The sequence below is a fragment of the Entelurus aequoreus genome, linkage group LG04, assembly GCF_033978785.1.
Source record: "Entelurus aequoreus isolate RoL-2023_Sb linkage group LG04, RoL_Eaeq_v1.1, whole genome shotgun sequence".
NCBI lineage: Eukaryota > Metazoa > Chordata > Actinopteri > Syngnathiformes > Syngnathidae > Entelurus > Entelurus aequoreus.
In genome coordinates, this window is record NC_084734.1 from 87025950 (window position 1) to 87034128 (window position 8179).

Sequence of the window (8179 nt, forward strand, 5' to 3'; positions counted from 1 at the left end):
AGTTACATAGAAACTAGTAATGAATGAAAATGAGTAAAATTAACTGTTAAAGGTTAGTATTATTAGTGGAGCAGCAGCACGCACAATCATGTGTGCTTACGGACTGTATCCCTTGCAGACTGTATTGATATGAAGGAATCAATAAAATGCTATCTCTCTATATATATTGATATATAATGTAGGAAGCAGAATATTAATAGCAGAAAGAAACAACCCTTTTGTGTGAATGAGTGTAAATGGGGGAGGGAGGTGTTTTGGGTTGGTGCACTAATTGTAAGTGTATCTTGTATTTTTTATGTTGATTTAATAATTTTTTTTTAAATAAAATTAAAAAAAAACAAAACGATACCGATAATAAACAAAACCGATACAGATAATTTGCGATATTAAATTTTAAAGCATTTATCGGCATCCCTAGTTTTAGTAGGACTTTGGTAAGCTATGAAGCCACACCGCTTGATGGATTGTACTGTGCTTCAACATACCAGTATTATTATGGTGTGTGTATAAGGTAAGACATATTATCTGGCGTTTTGTTTTGCAATATTATGCAAAAGCAACTTTTCTTACCTTCTGGAACCTGCTGATCTGTATTTGGGATCTGCATAAGTCCTGAAAGTTTGCGCACGTCCGCCTTTGTAGTCGATGCCGATGCCGTAGTCGATAAGCTTCTTCTTTTTCTCTATCTTCTTGTTATGGGACATTCATCCTCCGCGGTTGCCATTTCTAATATAAAGTAGTGTAAAGTTCTTACTTATATCTGTCAGTAAACTCGCCATGAAAGCGCTAAAACATACCGGTGTAGTGAGTTTACATTATTCACCCAAGGAACTTTAGTTATTAGAGAGTTCCGGTCGGACGTTTTTTTCCGGCATTGTTGTTGCACTAGTGAGCCACGGATGAGGAGATGCTGCTCCGTTGTTGATGGAAGTAAAGTCTGAATGTCATTAAAACAGTTAGCGCCATCTTTTGACACTTCTTCCACTCCCGTCCTTGCACGCTACACCGCTACAACAAAGATGACGGGGAGAAGACGCTGTCGAAGGTGAGCCACGTAAATAAGACCGCCCACAAAACGGCGCATCCTGAAGCGACTGTCAGAAAGCGGCTTGAAGATGATCTGTAAAACATCATCTATGCAACATTTTGACCAAAGAACTACCATTACGTGTTATGTAGAGCCATACTTGCCAACCTTGAGACCTCCAATATCGGGAGGTGGGGGGTTGGGGGTTGGGGGGGGGGGGCTTGGTTGGGGGGGGCGCTTGGTCGGGAGGGGGGGGGGGTGGTTGGGGGCGTGGTTATTTACAGCTAGAATTCACCAACTCGAGTATTTCATATATATTTCATATATATATATATATATATATATATATATATATATATATATATATATATATATATATATATATATATATATACATCCATCCATCCATTTTCTACCGCTTATTCCCTTCGGGGTCGCGGGGGGCGCTGGAGCCTATCTCAGCTACAATCGGGCGGAAGGCGGGGTACACCCTGGACAAGTTGCCACCTCATCGCAGGGCCAACACAGACAGACAGACAACATTCACATATATATATATATATATATATATATATATATATATATATATATATATATATATATATATATATATATATATATATATATATATATATATATATATGAAATACTTGACTTTCAGTGAATTCTAGCTATATATACATATATTTATTTTATTTACATAGAAAAAAAATAAATACTTGAATTTCAGTGTTCCGGTGGCTAGCCATTAGATGGCAGTATTGTCCTGTTTAACTTCTCCGTTCATGATGAGTATATCATTTCGGCCGCCATGTCTGTAATTTCCTCGTTCTTCTGCTTCGTCTCCTTGTTGTGTGCGCAGTTGTGCACTCTCTAAAAGCCGTAGATGTTATGACGTCTTTGGGCAGGCAAGCTGTTTATATTGTGGGAAAGCGGACGTGAGAACAGGCTGTCCCCACTCAGTCTCAGGTCCGCATTGAGCTGGAGGGGGCGTGGCCTCCAGCTCCGGCTGAATACCGGGAGTTTGTCGGGAGAAAATCTCTGCCGGGAGGTTGTCGGGAGAGGCGCTGAATACCGGGATTCTCCCGCTAAAAACGGGAGGGTTGGCAAGTATGTGTAGAGCAGTGTTTTTCAACCTTTTTTGAGCCAAGGCACATTTTTTGCCTTTTTGCCGTTTTTTGCAAAAACGAAACTTAGTTGACGGTAAAAAGTCGTTGTCGCAATTGTTGGATATGACTTTAAACCATAACCAAGCATGCATCACTATAGCTCTTGTCTCAAAGTAGGTGTACTGTCACCACCTGTCACATCACGCCCTGACTTTTTTGGAGTTTTTTGCTGTTTTCCTGTGTGTAGTGTTTTAGTTCTTGTCTTGCGCTCCTATTTAGGTGGCTTTTTCAGTTTTTTTGGTATTTTCCTGTAGCAGTTTCATGTCTTCCTTTGAGCGATATTACCCGCATCTACTTTGTTTTTATCCTTCTTTGTGGGGACATTGTCGATTGTCATGTCATGTTCGGATGTACAGTACATTGTGGACGCCGTCTTTGCTCCACAGTAAGTCTTTGCTGTCGTCCAGCATTCTGTTTTTGTTTACTTTGTAGCAGTGGCGTGCGGTGAGGTTAATGTCTGGTGAGGCACTGCATCATCACAGTCAGATTTACAAACATATGAACCCTAAATAGTATCTTATTCACCATGTGATTGGCAGCAGTTAACGGGTTATGTTTAAAAGCTCACACCAGCATTCTTTACACAACTGTAGCACACAAAAAAGCACATTTAATAAAAAAAACATTATTATGGTCTTACCTTTCTTGCTGGACATCCACACAGCCAGCCTTTGCGTGTGTACCACGCCGTTTGAAAAGAACGGGTCTTCTGTCCCGAAGTCAAAAGCAAACCTTTTAGCTCCGGCGTTGGTCTACCTTTAATTATTACCTCCTGCTTCGATTGAAAGTCCAGTTTAGAAAACTGTTTTATTTTACATATGTAATCCTCCATGTTTTTAATAAAAGTCCAGGCGAGAGGAAATAAACAATCACTGCACTAATTGACTTGCAAACTTTTTTTTTTTTTTTCTTCTGCTGCGAGGAATGATCTCTGGGATCACTACCGCCCTCTACCACCAGGAGGCCGGATTACTACAAGCCTCAACCAGTACGTCTTTTGCAGCAGTTTTATGAATGCTCAGCACAAGAAATACGTTACACACATACAGTTTTTGACAAAATACACTGTACATTATATACCTCAGCTAACTAAACTATGCCATAGTTTAGTTAGCTGATATAATTCCTATAGCAATACAGTCTCACTGCACAGCAGCTCAGCAGTTAGCCGAGTCATTGTGCACAATCCATGTTGAGGCACAACTGAGTGACGTGCCTCACCGCACCGTCTCTTCTCAGTATTTGAACGGCAAATGTGAAAATAAAAATAAAAATAATCTAAAACTGGTGAAGTTAAATGGAAAATAACTTTAGTATAATCACTGGATACATATAACAATTTAATTAATTTTTTTTTCTTTTTACCTTTTTTTGTCTTTCCATGATTGCAGGTGAGGCCCCGCCTCCCCTGCCTCTAGTGACGGCACGCCACTGCTTTGCAGCCAGTTCAGTTTTAGTTTGGTTCTGCATAGCCTTCCCTAAGCTTCATTGCCTTTTCTTAGGGGCACTCACCTTTAGTTAATTTTTTGTTTAAGCATTAGACACCCTTTTACCTGCACGCTGTTTCCGACATCTACAAAGCAATTAGCTACCGGCTGCCACCTACTGATATGGAAGAGTATTACACGGTTACTCTGCCGAGCTCTAGACAGCACCGACACTCAACAACAACACATCATTTGCAGACTATAATTACTGGTTTGTAAAACATATTTTTTACCCCAAATAGGTGAAATTGGATAATCTCTCACGGCAGCCAGGCATGGAAGACAACTCTCCATGTCCCGCCCCCGAGAGCCATATAACCCCACCGTGATCGGTAGCTTCGTTCAGCTCCACACTCTACACTGTAAAGTGCCATTCTTGTAAAACTTGCAGTCCGGTGGCCATGGATGAAGTGCTGACTGTCCAGAGTCGGGACCCCGGGGTGCATCGGTTGCCTGTGCATCGGTTGGGGACATCTCTGCGCCGCTGATCCGTCTCCGCTCGGGACGGTTTCCTGCTGGCCCCACTATAGACTGGACTCTCGCTGATGTGTTGGATCCACTGTGGACTGGACTTTCACAATATTATGTCAGACCCACTCGACATCCATTGCTTTCGGTCTCCCCTAGAGGAGGGGGGGGGGGGGGGGGGTTACCCACATATGCGGTCCTCTCCAAGGTTTCTCATAGTCATTCACACCGACGTCCCACTGGGGTGAGTTTTTCCTTGCCCGTATGTGGGCTCTGTACCGAGGATGTCGTTGTGGCTTGTGCAGCCCTTTGAGACACTTGTGATTTAGGGCTATATAAATAAACATTGATTGATTGATTATGTTAGATCCACTATGGACCGGACTCTCACTATTATGTTAGATCCACTATGGACTGGACTCTCACAATATTATGTTAGACCCACTATGGACTGGACTCTCACTATTATGTTAGATCCACTATGGACTGGACTCTCACTATTATGTTAGATCCACTATGGACTGGACTCTCACTATTATGTTAGATCCACTATGGACTGGACTCTCACTATTATGTTAGATCCACTATGGACTGGACTCTCACTAGTATGTTAGATCCACTATGGACTGGACTCTCACTATTATGTTAGTTCCACTATGGACTGGACTCTCACTATTATGTTAGATCCACTATGGACTGGACTCTCCCTATTATGTTAGATCCACTATGGACTGGACTCTCACTATTATGTTAGATCCACTATGGACTGGACTCTCACTATTATGTTAGATCCACTATGGACTGGACTTTCACAATATTATGCTAGACCTACTCGACGTCCATTGTATCCGGTCCCCCCTAGAGGGGGTGGGGGTCACCCACATCTGCGGTCCTCTCCAAGGTTTCTCATTGTCATTCTCATTGACATCCCACTGGGTTGTGAGTTTTTCCTTGCCCTTATGTGGGCTCTGTACCGAGGATGTCGTTGTGGCTTGTGCAGCCCTTTGAGACACTTGTGATTTAGGGCTATATAAATAAACATTGATTAATACCTATGTAGATAATGTTTACATCGTATAAACCTCAATGTCAAAAAACTTTTTCCCCCCATGAAAAAAGTCTGAAAAAGTAGAGTTTTCTCATCTTTGGGGTCCTAACGACTTTATGCCCAAGCGAATCCCAGCTTTTCTTCACAGAGACCCCCTGAGGAGTGTCGATGCTCATTTTAGCGTTGCGGCGTTCAATAAAGCAAAGCCATCAAACAACTCTCGAGGAAGGTAAAAATGAAAGTATTTTTACTGCAATCAATTATTTGAAAATGTTTTCAAAAATTGGCGACAGAGCAGATCAGGGGTCACCAACCTTTTTGAAAGCAAGAGCTACTTCTTGGGTAGTGATTAATGCGAAGGGCTACCAGTTTTATACACACTTAAATAAATTGCCAGAAATAGCCAATTTGCTCAATTTACCTTTAACTCTATGTTATTATTAGTAATTAATGATATTTACACTTAATTGAACGGTTTAAAAGAGGAGAAAACACGAAAAAAATGACTATTAAATTTTGAAACATAGTTTATCTTCAATTTCGACTCTTTAAAATTCAAAATTCAACCGAAAAAAAGAAGAGAAAAACTAGCTAATTCGAATCTTTTTGAAAAAATTAAAAAAATAATTTATGGAACATCATTAGTAATTTTTCCTGATTAAGATTAATTTTAGAATTTGGATGACATGTTTTAAATAGGTTAAAATCCAATCTACACTTTGTTAGAATATATAACAAATTGGACCAAGCTATATTTCTAACAAAGACAAATCATTATTTCTTCTAGATTTTCCAGAACAAAAATTTTAAAAGGAATTCAAAAGACTTTGAAATAAGATTTAAATTTGATTCTACAGATTTTCTAGATTCGCCAAAATATTTTTTTTGAATTTTAATCATAATAAGTTTGAAGAAATATTTCACACATATTCTTCGTCGAAAAAACAGAAGCTAAAATGAAGAATTAAATTAAAATGTATTTATTATTCTTTACAATAAAAAAAAACATTGATTTAAATTGTCAGGAAAGAAGAGGAAGGAATTTAAAAGGTAAAAAGGTATATGTGTTTAAAAATCCTAAAATCCTTTTTAAGGTTGTATTTTTTCTCTAAAATTGTCTTTCTGAAAGTTATAAGAAGCAAAGTAAAAAAAATGTATTAATTTATTTAAACAAGTGAAGACCAAGTCTTTAAAATATTTTCTTGGATTTTCAAATTCTATTTGAGTTTTGTCTCTCTTAGAATTAAAAATGTCGGGCAAAGCGAGACCAGCTTGCTAGTAAATAAATACAATTTAAAAAATAGAGGCAGCTCACTGGTAAGTGCAGCTATTTGAGCTATTTTTAGAACAGGCCAGCGGGCTACTCATCTGGTCCTTACGGGCTACCTGGTGCCCGCGGGCACCGCGTTGGTGACCCCTGGAGTAGATTGAAGAGTGTCTTATACTTGGGTCTATAGGATATTAAAGGCCTACTGAAAGCCACTACTAGCGACCACGCAGTCTGATAGTTTATATATCAATGATGAAATCTTAACATTGCAACACATGCCAATACGGCCGGGTTAACTTATAAAGTGACATTTTAAATTTCCCGCGAAACTTCCGGTTGAAAAAGTCTATTGACGTCGATGGTTGAAGCGGAAGTATTCGGAAACACATTGTATCCCAATACAAACAGCTCTGTTTTCATCGCAAAATTCCACAGTATTCTGGACATCTGTGTTGGTGAATCTTTTGCAATTTGTTTAATGAACAATGGAGACAGCAAAGAAGAAAGCTGTAGGTGGGATCGGTGTATTAGCGGATGGCTGCAGCAACACAACCAGGAGGACTTAGTTAGATAGCAGACGCACTACCGTGAGTACAGCTTTGGCTTCCAAACATTTGATCGCTTGCCCGTACGTGCGTGGCGCTATGTGCATGTCACGTACGTAACTTTGGGGAAATATATGTTTCTTGCTGACTCTGATGGCGGCCGGGGTGTCGTCGAAAGCTACAACGCCCGCCGCCGCACTGTTGTCCTCAGCTTGACTTCCTCCGTCTCCGGGCCGCCGACCGCATCGATGATCGGGTGAAGTCCTTCGTCGCACCGTTGATCGCTGGAACGCGGGTGAGCACGGGTCGTGATGAGCAGATGAGAGCTGGCGTAGGTGGATAGCTAATGTTTTTAGCATAGCTCTGTGAGGTTCCGTAGCTAAGTTAGCTTCAATGGCGTCGTTAGCAACAGCATTGTTAAGCTTCGCCAGGCTGGAAAGCATTAACCGTGTATTTACATGTCCATGGTTTAATAGTATTGTTGATCTTCTGTCTATCCTTCCAGTCAGGGGTTTATGTATTTTGTTTTTATCTGCAGTTAAGCACAATGCTATCATGTTAGCTCCGTAGCTAAAGTGCTTCGCCGATGTATTGTTGTGGAGATAAAAGTCACTGTGAATGCCCATTTCGCGTTCTCGACTCTCATTTTCAAGAGGATATAGTATCCCAGGTGGTTTAAAATACAAATCCGTGATCCACAATAGAAAAAGGAGAGAGTGTGGAATCCAATGTACCTAAGTTACGGTCAGAGCGAAAAAAGATACGTCCTGCACTGCACTCTAATCCTTCACTCTCACGTTCCTCATCCACGAATCTTTCATCCTGGCTCAAATTAATGGGGAAATCGTCGCTTTCTCGGTTCGAATCTCTCTCGCTGCATTGTAAACAACGGGGAAATGTGAGGAGCCTTTCAACCTGTGACGTCACGCTACTTCCGGCACAGGCAAGGCTATTTTTTTATCAGCGACCAAAAGTTGCGAACTTTATCGTCGATGTTCTCTACTAAATCCTTTCAGCAAAAATATGGCAATATCGCAAAATGATCAAGTATGACACATAGAATGGATCTGCTATTCCCGTTTGAATAAAAAAAATTCCTTTCAGTAGGCCTTGAAAACTCTACTATGCAAAGCCGAAGCCATTTATCAACAACACCCAGAAACGG